This window comes from Clinocottus analis, unplaced genomic scaffold, assembly GCF_023055335.1.
Source record: "Clinocottus analis isolate CAN_PGR_092001 unplaced genomic scaffold, fCliAna1.0.p SCAF_1, whole genome shotgun sequence".
In the NCBI taxonomy this organism is placed as follows: domain Eukaryota; kingdom Metazoa; phylum Chordata; class Actinopteri; order Perciformes; family Cottidae; genus Clinocottus; species Clinocottus analis.
Genome location: NW_027175820.1, coordinates 451,555 through 470,475, shown reverse-complemented (window position 1 = coordinate 470,475; position 18,921 = coordinate 451,555).

Genomic DNA, 18,921 nt, shown 5'->3' with positions numbered 1-18,921 from the left:
GTATCCTGATACAATTTTACGCTCCTATTTTCCGTGCATTTTCCCGCCAAATCAGCAACACGTGTCAATTTCTGCTCTTTACATGCATGCTCCTCAAAACGAGCCTCCATCTTAACAGCAAACTATTGCGTTGGGTTTGAAACACGAGGCGGGCTTCAGGAGAGGTCATTTCAGTTCAAATAAACCCCCAAAAAGTGCCCTGACTGAATTATACACATGAAGTAACACATAAATCAACATTGACTTCCCGTTTGACACGAGGGACCCGCGACCTTTTGTGTGTGCTTTTTTTAATGTAAACTTCCTCGTTTGTGAGTAACTAAATAATTGTGTTAATATCTGTAAATGACGTTGCATTATGTTTCACAGGTGTAGCTGTGAATGACGAGAGCAGCCAGACAGCTCATTGGCCAGGGGGAAATCATGGATGTCCGGCCAATCATATTGCTCGAATGCTGCTCGGGGGGCGGGTCTTCACGATAGCGCTTCCTGGATGTCGTAAAAGTAACACACGAGAAGTCACTGATCTACTTTTCTCTTTTTCTTCAAACAGATGTCTCTGCATGTATACACACCCGTTAACACATACTTGTAATCTCACATGTGCGCACACACACACACACACACACTAAGGAGAAGGTAGTGCTCTCAGTGTCTTTCATTCAGCACTTTGCTCCGTCAGTAAAGATATTCCACTTCAAACAGTGAACCTTCTGAAGTCCTCATCAGAAGAGAAGTCCACGCTTTCATAAAGCTGAGACACAATTAAATTCCCTTCTTCCCCCCCCAAAAAAAGATGCTTTTATCAACACTCACACACGCGCGCACACTTGAACGTACACACCCTCCCGCCTCCCATCCTGTGAACTTCAATCCGTCGCTCTAACTCGCGGACAAAAGGGACCGGCGTTTCTTTGGAGTGTTACGGACATGAAAAACAGGCGATGTCTCGACTTGTCGGGGGAAGCGAGGGCCCAGACGGTTTCCTAGCGCTCAGGGGGCCTCTGTGATCTGATATCTTTTTAATTAACGGTATCCCATTCAGCTACTTGAAGGAGCAAAATAAAAAGGGAAAGAGAGGGAAAGAGGGAGAGACTTAAGTTTTGACAGCTCTAATTAATGTGCATGGAGGCAAAAAAAAAAAAAAAAACGAGTCTAGCTGATCTCATAGCGGATTGGTGAAGTATTCATTAGACAGGCCGGTCCGTCTGAAAGACATCAAACACTTGTCTCGCTCCCTCTGCTGTACTTCTTTCTTTTTTACTGTTATTTCTTTTCTTTAGATACATAAGACTTGATTTCTTCTTTTTTTGTGAGACCGTGATGGACGAAAACGGAAAGGGAGGAGATGAAAAGAGCGAGAGGCAGAGGACGAGTGGCTGAGGATATAGGAAAAAATGAAAAGGAGAGGAAGAGGAGAAAGAGATGGGAGGCCAGAGAAGAGGGAGGAGGGGGACGGAGCCCAGAGCTGCCTCTTCACAACCAGGGAGATGAATGACTTTTTACCTCTGGACACTGGGCCTTAATGAAACCTCCAGAGGCCAAACAATGGCATCTCTGACACACACACACACACACACACACACACAGACACACACACACACACACACACGCACGCGCACATCTGCAGAGGCATACTCGATATGTAGGTATGTACTTGTACACTAGTATACAAAGAGTACTATAGATGGACACTTACTACATTCATGAACACACATATGGTGGAAATTTGAACCGAGGTAGGTGTACACAAAAAAACACACAAATACACATTCAGCCAGGTGTATTAACATAATAACGCACATACATAGAAACACTTGTGAAAACAATAAATGGACGAACACAGCACACTCCACATCATAGCACAAAAAAAACACAATCAGACTTTGACGCGGCGTCGCCGGTCGAAGCCGGTTGAAGCTGGTTGAAGCTGGTTGAAGCCGGTTGAAGCCGGTTGAAGCTGGTTGAAGCTGGTTGAAGCCGGTTGAAGCCGGTCCAAACACCCAACTGCATAAACGAGTGAGTTTTTAATGATAAATCCCCTTTAATATATATATATATATAGTAGTCATAATTAATTTAATATTATATGTTTCCGTGCATGTGAGTCGTACAGGGTTTGTAATGAATGCTATTGAGTTGCATTATGGGAAATAAGGGTTCAGTGTTTTGTGGCCTTGACCTCTAAAAGTTGGGACTTCTCCACCTCTGCTTCTTTGATAGAGATCATCCTGGTCTGAGGAGGAGGAACAGTCGACAGGAATAAAGATTAATAAAGATTGTGGGCGTTTGCTCTCGTGATAACCAACACGTCTGCTGATGGACACAAAGAACAGCCTGTAAATTGTCCTTGAGAAGCTGCATCAAGAGGTCCGAGTGTCTCCGGGTCGCGGCCCGGCCCGCTCACTTCTCCCGGTAACCTTTTTATCCGCCGAACTGCGGCAGAACCGTGAGGGTTGAGAAAGTTTTGGGAGCGCCTTGATTGATTCCCCTCCAACTTCCCCGGCCTTTTCCAGACTCCATTTGCAGAGTCAATCACCGGCGGGGAGTGATTTATTGGCACTGCTGGCATTTGCGTGGTACGCTGCCACCACCCGCCCACCGCCACCACCTCCCAGTCCATCCATCCCTCCCTCTAATACCCTCAATTAATGCATCAAGGCAAGCGCCGGGTTATCGTCCCCCCGTCCTCCTCCACCCTCCTCTCCTGCACTCCGCCGTCCCTCCGTCCCTCCGTCCCTCTCCATCATTCTCAATTAAAGGCAGCTGCATGGTAGCTCTTATCTGCGCTTATGAATATGCAAGCGCCTTCTTATCCGTCCACGGAGGCGGGCAGGTGAAGCGGGAACCGCGGCTCCACGCGCTGCATAGAAATGACTTCAGGTTGGACGGTGACGCGGTTTGGACTCGTCCGATTGACCCCCTCATGCAACATTATATGTTTCCATTTATTCTAATTCTGAGTGGACGGACATGAGACATGTTGCTTCTGTTCATGATCCGTTCCTCTGGTTTCTTTGCTTTTGTTTGGAGTCCATAAAACATTTAGCAGAGTTACAGGTGCAACACAAAATATGACGTGTGTCTTGCTTGTCACACAGGTAACATGCATGACTTGACTTTTCACTTCTTCTCAGTGCAGATGCTTCAAAGTGTGTTGCTGTCTGTCAAAAAATGTGCACATACAACATTTCATGCATCCTCCTAATAAAAAGGAGCCATGTTTCCAGCTTTGCTTCTTTGTTCATGAACTGGGGTTACGGATGCTTTATTTAGCTTAAGAACTGAGAGGAATTTCCCTCTGAACACTTCAATAAAAAAGTAAAATAACACAACATTTGGAGATACATGGCAGCTCTGATTGTGGTCCATCCAAACCAAACTCCACCCAAGTGAGGATCTTCTGTATTTCTGCAGAAAGCAACAATGAGGAAAACCTGAAAGAGAGCGTCCGTCCTCTGAGACCAAAGTACATCCAAATGACGACAGATGACAGATGGTGATTCAGAAACTATTTTTCAAGATTCACCATCTGTTCCCTTTTATTCATCCTTCCATTTTGGGTGTTTTTATTAAATTATTTTTTAAGGTAATAGAAGTGCACGTTGTACAGTAACACAACATTTCAAGGAAAACTGACGATGCAATGAATGTGTGGAAATTATTGATCATTTAACTGTACAGTATTTGTATATTTTACACATGAAAATAAAAGCTTTTAACTGTCCAATTCAGAAGAAATAAAATAAAATGCATTTGGACTTATTAGTTTATGAATGTTGTTACAATCCTGACGATTATGATCTGTGTTTCTGAAGAAGAAAGCTCAACTTGAACACTCGATCCCACAAAGAGAATACCGCGTTGCTGTCTTCAGCGGGTCATATGGAGCGGATGCAAAGCAATATGTTGAATAAACCCTTTTGATGCACACGGAGTTGCTTTTTTTAATAGTTTCGTGGATGAGAGACGGAAGCACCATCAGCATCGGATCATCAGCATTAGTTTCATCTTTGTTTGAGGCTCATCCAGCAATCAAAGGTAGAGAAAAAGAAGAGAAGGAAACAAAAGAGAGGTTTTCTCTCTCGACAAAAGAGAAAGGAGGCTGTGAACATTACTGAGGACTCTCCTGCCGTGGGCAACAGCGCCATCTATAGGATGTTAAAGGAAGCAACAAAGAGAACAACAAAAAAGGAATTAACATCACTCCTTCCCCGATATTTAAAAAAAAAGATCTTATTGTGAGAAACAGAGTCAGAGCGGGATAATGAAGTTACCCCGACGACTGGGGAGGAAAGGATGAAGGAGAAGGAGCGACGATGAGGAAGGAGGAAAGGAGACATGCAGAATGCTGAGGCGGACGGATAACACCCTGTTTTAAATATATGCATGACATATGAAGGAAACGAGCGATGAAGGAAGTAGGAGAATAAACGCAGAGTTTACACTGATCCCGCTTGTATAAAACAAACACACGCTGTCCTCGTCGTATCGTCACCTGGCGTGCTTTAAGGCCTCCACTTCGCCTGACACCTGACTGAACCTCGCAGCATCCCTCCGTCTCACCGCTTTGCCTCATTACCCAGCAGCCCAAACGGAGGGCTGCTCCCCGTCAGGGGGGGAGGACGGATGGAGAGAGCCTGCAGGCTCAGTGTCACTCACATCAGCAGATGTGTCAGTGAATTTGACATATGTCTGATATGTATGTGACACACACTCATAAAAACACACACACAGCCCTCAATGCTGCTTCGTAGCCAAGGGCCTAACGTCGGCTACTCCGTCATTTCACACACTTTAGAGCTGTTGCCTCCGGCAGCCAGCAAGCCACACACACACACACACACACACACACACACACACACAGAGACACAGACTCTATGGGCACAAACACAGGATCCTAATCCCACTAGCGTGCTCACTTTAATGAGCAGCATACAGATATGTATGGACATGTTTGTGTGTTTGTTTGGAATATAGGCCAACGTGTTTCCTCTGAATCACACAAATGGGTTGTGAGTCCATCAGGATGGATGCACGGTGCACATGAAGCCGTGTGGATGAGCACGTTTGAGCACGTTTGCGGTTTGCCAGGAAAGAAACAAATAAAATAGCTACACTGGATGTTTTGTTATAGATGCCATTGTTCAACACATTCGCATCAGTCCAATAACGCAGCTTGGCTGGTGGAGTGAAGCAGCTTTGGACCCTGACCCGAACCCAGTGACGTCAGTATACGCTCCTTACATGACGCAAAGTCTCTTTCTCAGAGTAAACTCCAGTCCTGGGTCAGGTTAAGGCAACAAAACCTTTTCAGTTTAGGAAAAGAGAACAGGTTGGACAGCGACGCCCCGCTGCAGCCTCCTGAAGTAAAGCTGAATTTTACTGAAATATTGTCATTCACAGTACTAGTTGATTACATAACTCAGCATACAACTGTTCCTCCTAAGTGGTGGCTTGCAGAGAGAGGGAAGCTCCACATTTCCTGCTATGTCTGGTTGTATAGAAGTCTATATAAGTGACTCTACTTCTCTCTTGATGTATTCCCTCAGTAAACATTGTAAACATGAGTTTATGTCTCAATCTCTAATTTCAAGTCTCCTTCAATACAGCATGATGCTCATTCAGTACATTATGATCAGAGAAGTCAACCTTAGAGTAGAGTATGCTTTGGGGCGGGGCTACAGAGTGATTGACAAGTTGCTGCCACAAGGCTGTCCGGTCTGAGAGTTTCATCTTTCGTCTCAGAACTTTCACACTTTGGGTTTGTAGTTTTGCCGGGAAACGTCTTACTTTGGACAATTTGCCTCTCTCTCAACAACATGGCGACAGACAAAAGGAATAACTCAAAGGCTTCAAAGTCCACAAACCAGCGGACGATGTCCCGGTGACTACACGTCCAGCCTGCGCCTCAGCGTGAGGGAAGCAGCTCTTGCAGCAGCTGCATGCCGTGGCTGGAAAGTTAAAACTGCATTAAAAACATTTTTACTGCTCACTCGGGAGCTGCTGAAGCGAGTTGTAACAACGCTGACGTGCAGTATTCTCCCCTTTTATGTTGATAGTTTACTTCAACTACTACAAACGGGGGCCTCTTTTAGACATCCAGCAGAAAACAAAGTTTAACTATTGAACACCGGTCCGACGTTCACGTTGCTTTGAGCTCTGATTGTGTCTCCACCGACTGGTGAAGAAGACATGGAGCTCTACGGCTGCTGAGGGCTCGGCTGTCACCAGAAAATCACGCTTGGATTCAAGCAAAGGCAAATATTTCTACCTCCTTTCTTCATCCAGGGCCTCTGGAAGGGTTTGTTCCAAGTTACCACGAACCAGCTTCTCTAAGTGTTTAGCATGAGTAGCAACACTCATCAATAAAAACCCAACCAGCGTTGAATCTATCCTGCTGCTCCGATCTGGAGGTCGATCACACATGACGCCTTTTCTTTTGTAAATAAAAAAAAACATTTTGCCACACCATTTCCCCCTCACTTCCCAGTTTGCCCTAATTAAAGAAGCTCTGGCTGTCCTTTATCAAACATCAGCGTCCTCATGACAAGTTAAACATCACTATTAAAGCTGAAGATTGAATTAAAAGGACTGTTCTTCAGTCGGTAATAACCTCGGCTCTAATTAGCAGCAGGGCTGAATCTCCAGACTGATTTGGTTCAGACGGATTTGTCTTTATTATCACCCGGGTGACATTCAGCGCTGCTGCCTTTACATACAGTATTCAATGGGTTTATTCACATTTATGAAAGCAGATTTCAGGCCACGCAGCGCTGATCGTGTATCTTCCCCTCGACATCCAGCTGAACCGGTGACAGCTGATGAAGATGTGCGACAGCAAGATAAGCTTACTCCGACAGGTGAATGTGACTGAAGGTGTTCACTCTTTCACTTCAATCAATCCCGTTTTGCCAGGAGCTCCGCGAGCCAATCGCCTCGCTGCTGTCAAACGCTCAAAGCGGTTCCTTTCTCCGCGGCCGACAGCCGGCGGTGACCTCCGGCCGATCCGGCTCAAACAAACAGAGGACACTCAGCGTGGAGGCCGGTGGTCCGGTCCCAGTGTGTTGATGTGTGTGTGTCGCCTGAGTCAAGTGTTGTTGCCTCCTGAAAGCTGCTGAGCGACAAACAAACATTAAACTTAAGAGTCCATGAATCGTTGGATTTCATTCTTGATAGATTGTGAGGCGAAGTCGCCATAGCTCATGGCGTCACTGCCCCTTTAAAACGATGACATCATCACGTCATATTTCTTCCAGTGTTCCTGTTCACTGTGTCAAATACATTAATGTAATTACTCTTAAATAAGTATTTGAACTAACTTTGGTTCAGCATCAACACTTTATCATGAAGGCTTTTGGTTTCACTCATTTTATTTTTTAAATGTTGTCGAATGATGTCAGCATCAGGTACTATGGACGCCTACCAAGCTGTTTTTTTGCCCAGGTTTTTGCCTTCAGGCTGCCCGATCATCCGATAGGAGAAAAAAAAAGAATTAATGAAAAGAATTCGGAAATCAAGGTGGGAAAGATGTTTTATTTTGAAAAAAGACCGGATACATCCGACTGCTCGTAGCCTCAGACGTAACCTCTTGACACATTACCCCAAAAATGAACTCTGCCGATGTTCTGGATTAAAATCAAGGCAGAATATCCTGAATATCGCCGAAAGAAACTCTTCCTCCATTCCACCATCCGGTCTGTGTGGAGCAGGTTGACGTCACACAGACAGGAAGTGGACATGAAGAACACGTCGGGCGTCGTCGCCCGTCACCCCGAGGTGGGACCGGCTCGCGGGGGAGAAACACGCTCACCGCTCACACTAATTTGGCGTAATGGCGAGTTGTATTTTTAATGCGCTTTATAATTGTCTTCATGCCGGTCGTATCATTTTATTACGTCATATTTATTACGTCGTATTTATTACATCATATTTATTACGTGGTATTTATCGGCCACACCGTGAAGGCCGGTCCGTGAAGATATTGTCTCACACAAAACCGGTCCGTGGCCCAAAAGGTTGTGGACCGCTGATGAACAACCAGACCGTCACCATCGAGGATCCTTCTGTCTGGTGAAAATGAACGTTTTTTCTCCTTCTCAGTCCCGAAAATCCCGATTCCCTTTCTGGCCTTAAAGCCATCGCAGTGGGGAGTCGTTCTCTTTCATTTCTGTGCTCAGAAGACGGAGGAAACGGTGGTTGAATCGGCCGGTGAGGTCTGATTAACGGTCCCGACCCGGTCTGAATATGGGCCCCATATTTCCTCCACATTTGAACCGGGACACATAATCATGGCGTCTTATTGGACCATCTATTCAAGGATTGTCACCCGGCCCGCTACATAAAACGCCCGTCCCCTGACCTGCCCTCCTGCTGGCTCCATCCTCGTGCTCTCGACCGCTTCTTGAAATATCAAATGCATATTTCACGTTTCTGCAGTTTAAAGAAGAAGAGAGAAGAAAAAAAACAGCAACACACTCGATCTGAAGTTCTTATTGCTGCAACTAAATCACAGGAGACACATTGTTCTGAGCAGGAAGAACTACTGGACAACCACACACACACACACACACACACACACACACACACACACACACACACACACACACACACACACACACAAACACACACACAGGGAATACACACACACACACAGAGAATATACACACACGCACACACACACACACACACGCACACACACAGGGAATACACACACACACACAGGCTATGCACACACACACACACACACACACAGGGAATACATACACACACAAACAGGGAATACACACACAGGTACAGCACACACACACACACACACAGGGAATACACACAGGGAATACACACACACACACAGGCTATGCACACACACACACACACACACAGGGAATACATACACACACACACACAGGGAATACACACACAGGTACAGCACACACACACACACACAAGGAATAAACACACACACACACAGTCTGGTGAAAAAGCCAGAGGCCTCAGAGGTGATGAGCTTCTCCTCTCTGAAGCGTAATGCAGTGTTTGCTGCATGTTTACTCGTCATAAACGTGTCATAAACACGTCATAAACATGTCATAAACAAGCTAACAGGGTCGGGTCTGCATGTCTGGGGTCGCTGCCGACATCACAGAGCGCTCGAGGAGGAGCGTCACGCCTCGGCGTGATAAAATCCAGCTCGCGGCTCGTGCACTTAGCGTCCTCAGTTATGCGCATGTTGTATATCACACGCTGCATAAAACTGTGAAGTGGAAAATATTGACTGTGTGTCACCTGGTAAATGTCAAATATTGGCATTTACAAGGACAATTATGAGGATGGAGGCGCGGACGTTTCTTACAAGTGTCGCGCCGCAATAACGCTCAAGGTCAAGGTTCAGGTTGCCATTGGATACGCAGACTGTGGGCTGTTGAGGACCGGCGATGAAGGAAATACAACAATACATGTTCAATAGCTACACAAAGGAAATACAACAATACATGTTCAATAGCTACACAACGTGCAGAAGCATTACCACACGCCGTGTTGCAGGGATGGAGGTTATCGAGTTATCACACCTGTCATCGAGCTCCTCGCAATTACAACCGCATGTGTGTGTGTGTGTGTGTGTGTGTGTGTGTCTAGACGCGGCGTGTGCGTCAGCGCGCCTGACTCATTAGGACACATTAACGGTGATTTCATCGGCGGTGACGTCGACGTCTCCGTCTCCTCCCAAATGAGACGCGACGCGGGAAACGGATAGCTGCTCTGAAGGAAAAACATAGTGCGAGGTGAAGACACAGAATTGTGTGTGTGTGTGTGTGTGTGTGTGTGTGTGTGTGTGTTTTCCCTTTTTTCATCTCTAGATAACAGAATTGCAGCGTGACAAACTCAAAACCCTTCGCTTTCCGCCCAAGGCCACGTTAATTGCATTAATTTGCTCTGACAATTGCACAACAGGAAAAGAAAAGACAAGGGTGTGTGTGTGTGTGTGTGTGTGTGTGTGTGTGTGTGTGTGTGTGTGTGTGTGTGTGTGTGTGTGTCTGCTCTTGTCATTTTTCAGCGATGATTAAATTAGCAACAAGAGTTGTGTCTGGCTGTAATCAATCATGACCCTCTCTCTCTCCTGTGCCAACCAATATCACCAAAACCATATTTCCCTCCACTTGATGACAAAATACTTCTTGATTGTGTAGCACACTTGTCTATAAATATATCACACACATGTCGGTCTCTCCCTGCAGTATCGAGTTTGTGGGCTTTTTTTTTTATTTTTACTTCATCACAACATGATTGTGCGTTGGGGGGTCTGTGTAAATGTGTTTGTCTGCAGTGTGTGTGTGTGTGTGTGTGTGTGTGTGTGTGTGTGTGTGTGTGTGTGTGTGTGTGTCCAGGGTTCTTTCAGGAGTAAAACATCTGTTTCAGTATTCTTCGGGCCAGTGACCTGGACACGAGGCCTTCGCTGGCCGCGGGGCGTTTGGCCACCGTTCAGTTAACTGTTATCTATCGATAGCTGAACACATGAAGACGCACCGCAGCAGTGGCTGCTGGGTAATGGTCACTGTGCGCCAAGTCGTTTCTTCTCTCAGGTTGTCATGTATAACCAAAATCACAAGAACACAGTTTCTGAATAGTTGATGCATACGTCTGTATTAAAAACATTTTAAAAAGATGTATTTTTTGTCATTAAAGACAATATTTGTGCCTCTTCTTACGAACACTTCTCCCCGTATGCAAAGCACACAGCGATTCCTCGCCTCGTCTCTGAACGCTGTGGCGTCAGAGACGTGAGCACAACCCGCTCTGCTGCCCCCTAGAGGCCAGGAGCTGTCATTGAAGGTGCAAAGTGACCACCAGCTCTGCTTTGAGATATTGTCAGAAAAACAAGTACGTTACTGAATGTTTTTTCGCAGATTTATTCTGCGTGCATATTTTCGGGACTTTGCAGATGCATACAGCGAAAAAGTGAATCATTGTGTTGATAAACGATTCTTTGAAAACACATTTTTCAGAGAGTTTAGGTTGCGTCATCACATGTCACACAAATTCTTTACAATAATCTTGATTTGATTGATTTTTTTTTACATAAATAACCGCATCCTCTGTATTTATGAACCACAATGACGTCATGAATCAAATCAGTTGTCCCCGTTTTTAAACCATGTGCCGTATTTCAAACTGTTCGATTATTCAGATCCCACGCGGCGGATTCCACGAGGCCTTTCATGACCCGAACCCGTCATTACGATGGCGGGATGTCCCCCCCCCCTTCTCACAAACACAAATCATTTAGTGCAACCGGTGCGTCCCGCTCGGCGGCGCTCCCTCCTCCTGAACCCGCCGCATAATGTCGCGTCAGAGCCGTATCAACTTGATCGCTGTGTTCGGGGTCATTGCTGGTGGGTGATCGTCAGACAGGGGCCATTGCTCGCCGCGGTGCCTCGGTGCCGCGGTGATTTGTAAGCCGATTTGTTCCTTTATTTCCCCTGGCCATACACATGCAGTCACAGGGCCTTTATGCTCGCAGACACACACACTCGCTCGGTCACGCACACACGGAGCGAGCAAAACACACAAAGGGCCGTCCCAGAGGACAATCTGTTCTGAATCGCATTACAGCCATTTCCCATTCTGTAGGTGGGGACCGGCCCCAGCAGAAATCAAATATTTATCATGTTGTATTAACCCCCACTGCTGCCCTGCACGCTCACGCCAACACACACCACAGGTCCTCACACCGCCTCTACACACTGAATTCATTATCCTATTAGGCCATAGCTCAGGCACTGCGGCGGGGTGTGTGTAAACAGATGCGCGTACGTGTGTGAGTGTGTGTGTGTGTGGAATGCTCATATTGCTGCCAGTCGCCTGTTGGGTCGGTGGCTTTAACGCAGTACATGTTATAAACCGTATCAATCACATGCGGCGCCTCCGGTGAGGCCATGTTCAGTCGATCCGCGGCGCCGCTGACCGTTTCAAGTCGTCCGTCCTCCTCACACTCGTTGCTGCTGGTGTTGTTTCTCAGCTGCCATTTTGAGTTTTTGTCCTCGTCTTGTTGTGAGTGTGTAGTTCTCTGGTATTGCTGCCTGTTTTGTCAAACTTGAAAATGTGATTTTGAACCTTTTCAATGCTTTCTTGGATGAATGAAAAAATATGTCAACGTCATTGTTTATTTCACAGTGAATAAGGAGGTTATATCACACGTCCGTGTCTCCAATAACACCACAGCTCATTGAAAGGAACCAAATATGTCCCACGAGCAGATAAACGCATGCAGAGTTTTTCTTTGAGAACATATTAATGAGAATACATCAACAGAAGGACAAACTGGACGGCTTCGGTCCAGAGGCAGCGCTGCGCCTGCGTGCAGGAAGCAGTCGGCCCTTTGTGTCCAGAGGCTCCGCCCTCGCCGCCATCTTTCTGCTCGTGGACGTCGCCATGTGCAGATAGAACATGAGGACATTTGCATGATCTCGTGTGGCCCTGATCCCGGTTCTATCGTCATGTCGGTGTGATGTCTGTACCACCTGACGTGTTCATATTTTTGAGTATATATATAGTTTATATATATATATATATATATATATATATATATATATATATATATATATATATATATATATAGTTTTAAAGGGTCTGGTACCTCCTCTGGTGATGAGATGACACTTTGACCTTCTGCTTCTCCTCAAAGTGTCTTGATTGAGGCGCTGGAGGAGCGTCCAGACGCGGCATGAGCCGTCAGGTGTCAGTCGGGATCCTTAAACACTTTCTCAGTTCATTTAAGTTCTAAAGATAAAATGCAAAATATAAAAAAGTTTGTCTGGCTGCTGAGTGTGTTTCAACGTCTATTGGATTCCTGCAAAGCGAACATTCATCTTCTCTGGGAGTCCTGACCTGACCTGAGAGAGAGAGAGAGACAGAGAGAGAGAGAGAGAGAGAGAGAGAGAGAGAGAGAGAGAGAGAGAGAGAGAGAGAGAGAGAGAGAGAGAGAGAGGAGACGAAGACACACAAGTGGCAAACACACAAACACAGCTGTCCTCCCTTTTTCTTTTGGGGACTCTTCCTCCTCTTCTTCCTCGTCACCTTCCTCTCTCCAGTCTTACAATCAATACACCGGTTGTTATGGGGATCAAACTGCATCCGTTTTTCTGTCTTCTTCTTCTTCTTCTTCTCCTCCTTCTTCTCCTTCTTCTCCTTCTTCTCCTTCTTCTTCTCCTTCTTCTTCTTCTTCTTCTTCTTCTTCTTCTTCTTCTTCTTCTTCTTCTTCTTCTTCTTCTCCTCCTCCTCCTCCTCTTCCCGCCCCTCTGGCAGGTCAAGACTAATGCTCCTTGTCGCCTCGTGTGATGATAAAGTGTCTTATTACCCAACAAGCAGGAATGTTAAGATTACTATGAATATCTTAAAGAATCAATCTGACTCTGGTTCAGTCTCTGCTGCCTTTGACCTAGATGGCTGAATGTTTCTTTGACTGTGTGTGTGTGTGTGTGTGTGTGTGTGTGTGTGTGTGTGTGTGTGTGTGTGTGTGTGTGTGTGTGTGTGTCCATATTTGTACGTGGAACAGTGCAACGTGCATGCTAGTGGCCAGGAGCTTATGTGTTGCTCTCTACTGAATGAAACAAATTGAACAGGTTTTTTTTGTTTTTTTTGGTGTGTGTGTGTGTTTGTGTTAACTTTTCCTCCTCTTTGTCCTAAACTGTACATACTGGAGGGTAAAAAGGCAATTAGAAGCGGTGAAAAACAACCGCAGCGTCTCCCGCCAACATCCATCTTGGTCGCGCCGCCACAGAAGCTAACCGGCGCCGCCGTTAGCGACCGAGTGCACGGGACGGATTTATGGATGTAAATATTTTGACTCCTTGACTTTGGAGATAACTCTGACTTTACGAGGTAATATCTACACCCGTTCCTTTTTTTACATTAGGTGAATATTGCACTTAAAAAACTCCACCATTTAATTATTTGCGCCGGCCCAATAAACACGACTTTACGGCGTCCATGAATCAAAGAAACAAAAACACACTTCACGCTGTTAATCTCACGCATCTCGCCGTAAAGCGCCGTCTATAAAACACCCGCACGCACACACAAAAAAGACGTGTTTAACACCAAATGTGTGTCGCTGAATACCTTAAGTAAGTGTAATAAACGCGGCGGTAAATCTCACACGCCGCGTGTTGTTAATTTGATACATTAGGCAATAATTTGTGATAAATAATTGTTTATTAGCCGGACCATCCCGGAGCAAGGCCTGATGATATGTACTTTGCAAGTTTTAAGGGGAGGCTCCGATCGGCACACAACTTTCCAGCAGCGGGAGCGTTTATTAAAAGGAATTATTGCCATTTAACTGTTCGTATAATTCAAAACAAGCAATCATTAAAAGGAGGGGGACTCGTCTTTTTTTAATTGCCCCTTTAAACATGGATTTTAATACCGGTACTGCGTGATATTTCAAAAGTGTGGGAACATGGAGGGCTTCATATATAAGAGCTCAGAGTTCCTTTTAAAAGTATCTGATTTTAACAGATGAACTGGTGGCTGCGTACCTTGTTTTGCTCGTAATGGAACGGAAAACAAATGGAATCTGCCAACCATGATGTTTGCAAATGTGCACCAGTAGCCCACATATGGCCCCGCGCTCCGCTATCTGTTCACTTATTTATTAATTCGCTTCATTTTATTCACCCGCTCTCTTGATCAATAAGTAATTAATTTCCCCGGCTGAGGGGAAAACAGGCGCCGTGATGTCGCTGATGTCGCTCCAGCCTCCGACTCTTTTCTCCTCTCCTCGTCTGAAAAACTTCTGATTTGAATTAGAAGCCTGGAGAGGAGAGGCGACGGATGGATAGCACCTCGGGGTGAAGCTGAGGGAGGGTGGAGGACTCTGGATGGAGTGACTGCACAGCCCTGAAAGGTGGAGCTTTAGTTCATCTTCTTTTACTCACTTTCCACTTTGCATGGACACGAAGGTGAAGAGCCAACAAAAAAACCTCAAACCGGAAGTAAAGATGACGATTTTAGTTTTATTTTAATGAATCCAACTTGAGATGTAGCTGCCGTTCTCACAGTTCCTCTCCATTCCTGCGTCATTTAGCTTTTATGTCATTTCATAACTGATCATGAATGAGGGAGAAGAAGTCTGACGCTTGTGATTTTATCATAATCAGGTGCATATTGTCTCAGGTTAATTTAAAGATCACGCTGATATTATTCTTCTTCTATCGTGAAAGAAAAACAACAACAACAACAACAATGTGTTATTGCCGTCTTCAGACTCCTCACACCATCAAGACATCAGACTTTAAAAGTGTAGACAAATCTATCTATATTATTATATGATTATTACATTCTTTTAAAAAAAAAGCTGGACAAGATTTAATCAAACATCAAGAGGACGATGTTTGTTTGTTTAAGGACTATTTTGATCATTGTTCCTGAATTAATGTTTATGTTATTTGGTTTATTGCTGCATTAGCTGTCAAAGAAATAAACTGAGCCTGAGAGAACACACACACACACACACACACACACACACACACACACACACACACACACACGTGCTCGTGTCATTACGTCGTGTTGTTGCTGCTCTCGCTGTGTTTCTGGGTCAAAGGTCACGCCACTTTTCTCCCTCCGGGTCGAGCTGAGGGATCGGCACCGAGAAGGAAATCACAGCGGAGAGGATCAGCGATATATATATATATATATATATATATATATATAAATATATATATATATATATATATATATATATGAAGAGAGGGCTGGGGAGAAGGGCTGTGATACATAACTACAGGCTGTCGTTTTGTTTGCTCACTCTCGTGGCAAAATGGAGGACATACATCGTCTCTTATTGCCTGAGAAAAAAAAGTGTGTGTGTGTGTGTGTGTGTGTGTGTGTGTGTGTGTGTGTGTATGTGTCTGAGGGGGTTGGGGGGGGGGGCGTTCAAAGCCCACAATGCAATTCCAGTTGCCCTTGGGTGTGGCACGGCGCTGGTCACTCGGGGAGTGTGCTGCAGGAGTCACATGGCTCAGATGGATCGCATCAATTTGCCAAAAAAATAATACCAAGTCTTTCTCTCCCTCCTTTATACATGCACTCCTCCTTCTCTCCCTCCTTCTCTCTCCCTCCCTCCTTTATACATGCACTCCTCCTTCTCTCCCTCCTTCTCTCCCTCCTTCTCTCTCCCTCCCTCCTTTATACATGCACTCCTCCTTCTCTCTCTCTCCTTCTCTCCCTCCTCTGAGCCCTCAGTCCATCATCTCATAATAAAAGAGAAGAACAGAATCCACAGCCTGACCTCTCTCTTCACTTTCTCCCCTTCTTCTTCTTCTTCTTCTTCTTCTTCTTCTTCTTCTTCTTCTTCTTCTTCTTCTTCTTCTTCTTCTTCTTCTTCTTCTACACATTTCCCTCATCCTTTCTTTACTCTTTCTCTCTCCTTTTTCTTTTACTTTCTCCTTTTCTTTATCTCCGCACAACAACTTTTACATTTCACGTGACGATCACGTCTCATAACTGATCTGAGTCTCATGTTTCTCTTCTTCTCTACTTTTCATGACTCTATTTGCTTCAACAAAGTGCATCTCATGTTGGTTTCCTGGTACGTTAAGGAGAGAAAGTCATGTTGACAAAGGACATCGCTCAAGGTTAATATTCCAAACGGATGATTGATAATAATAAAAGGGGAAAAAAATACACTCTAATATTAGTGTTATCAGCTTTGATATAAAAACCCTCAATAACAATTTGGTTCAGTTCAAATGATCTATCTGTGTGTGTGAGTGTGTGTGTGTGTGTGTGTGTGTGTGTGTGTGTGTGTGTGTGTGTGTGTGTGTGGTCACAGACCTGAAGGTCACTACTGCCACCTTGTGGTGATCTTTTGAGAAGCATGAAGGAGCTCAGCGCTGTGAAACAGCTGCAGGCGAGTAGAGGAGGAAGTCTGAGCTCATTTGGAGCGACCCGGTGCGACGATGACGATGAAGATGATTTCATGAAGACGAGCGCTGCACATCACCCAGAGGACGAGCTGGCGCTGTCTCTTAACGCTCTTCACTCCTGCTCAGTTCAATGAGGTCGTTGTTTTCTCCCATGTGTAACTCAGACTGATGCTGATCTACTCGTGAACATTTAAAGCTGGAGAAATCTTCAAGCTGTAGCTGATGGATCTACCAGTTGTATCCATGAGAAGCCTTTCATACCTTCTGCAGGCGGAGATTCATCCGTTTCTCTCTTGTGTTTGTCTTCACGTTCACAGGGTAATAAACATGTGAGAGGCCCGAGCTGTGTGAGGTCAGGAAACCCCGATGATGTCGTCCAGGATGACCTCGCCGTGACCTTGGAGACTACGGCCCTCTAACAGAAGTAAAGCTCTACAGCGATGGAGGCAGGACGGGGTCAACGGGGTTCTAATGAAGACGTTATTGAATTGCATTGTGGGAAAACCGTGTTTTTTTGGTGCTTTATCCACACAACGACTCACGTCACCTCCAACTTCATGGATGTCCACACATCTCTGGAGAACCACCGGAATCCAATTTATTATCAACAAGTAAAAAAGTGATAAACAAACTCAAGGTCCAGAGCTTTCTGCTGCGCCTCTCATGGTCTTCTTCAGGAGTTCAGTCATGTGACCTCAGCTGAGGAAGATGAGACGCAGTCTAAAGCCTTCTGCTTGTGCTTGTGTGTGTGTGTGTGTGTGTGTGTGTGTGTGTGTGTGTGTGTGTGTGTGTGTGTGTGTGTGTCCTCTCTCTCTCCCTCCTCCGCCCTGCAGTTGGTGGGAGAGAGAAAAAAATAATAATAATAATAATAAACCCCTGAAATAATAGCTTAAACTGAAGTATTACTTTAATACTTCAATAGAAATAACCTGGCTCCAACATTTTGAAAAGGAGCAGGCGCTGTTGCCCGAGGCAACGCTGTAATGTGTGAGTGAGAGTTTATGGGCTGTCACTTCAGATTAGAGAGCAGCCCGGCTGCCTCTGACGGAGAGGCAGCCGGGTAATGGGAGGTGGAGGAGATTACAGTTCATAAAAAGCACATATGAACGGACACAGCCGACAGAGAAAGATGTCGTTTTCAGCTGCGGCTTGTTTTACCTCCTACTGGGCCTGAACTACATCGTGTGTGTGTGTGTGTGTGTGTGTGTGTGTGTGTGTGTGTGTGTGTGTGTGTGTGTGTGTGTGTGTGTGTGTGTGTGTGTGTGTGTGTGTGTGTGTGTGTGGTATTCGGAGGTTGCTTGTTTAAAGTCTCTCTCTCAGCTGCATTTTTTTTCTTAACATTTCACCGTTTTCATCAACAATAAGCTGTGGATCACAACGCTCTGTTTTAGAAATTTAGGTTTGATTTCGACACATCATCCCTGCTCACATCATCACCAGGCTTTGACATAACAACACCGATCAGTAGCGACCACGACATCATCATCATCATCATCATCATCATCATCATCCTGTGAGGAGAAGTGTACCTTGAGATGATCCGCCTCTCAGTGGTAGAGTTGTATTGGTCGTGTGTCTTCCTGCTCTTCCTAACAGAACATTGTGCAGTATTTAGGAGGATCTGTTGGCAGAATATAATATTAATACATGTGTTTTCTTTACTGTATAATTGCTTAAAGGTAACGTTACATCTTACATTACAATGAGCCGTTTGTACCTCACATACGTAGCAGGTCCTTTGAGATGCATGGCTGCAGTCTGCTACCTCGCCACCAGATGTCGCCAGATCCCAGACGCCGGCCCTTTAAGACATTCTGCTATTTCTTTTTTATTCTATGCGGGGTTTAGATGATGAGGATTTACTGAAAGGAAAAAGTGAATCTGAAGTAAGTTAGACGGTAAAGACCATGAAGCAAGAGAAGAGACACGATGCCAGATACCCTCACACATACAGGGTTGATATTGTATCGTCATGTAAAAGTGAAATATAAAT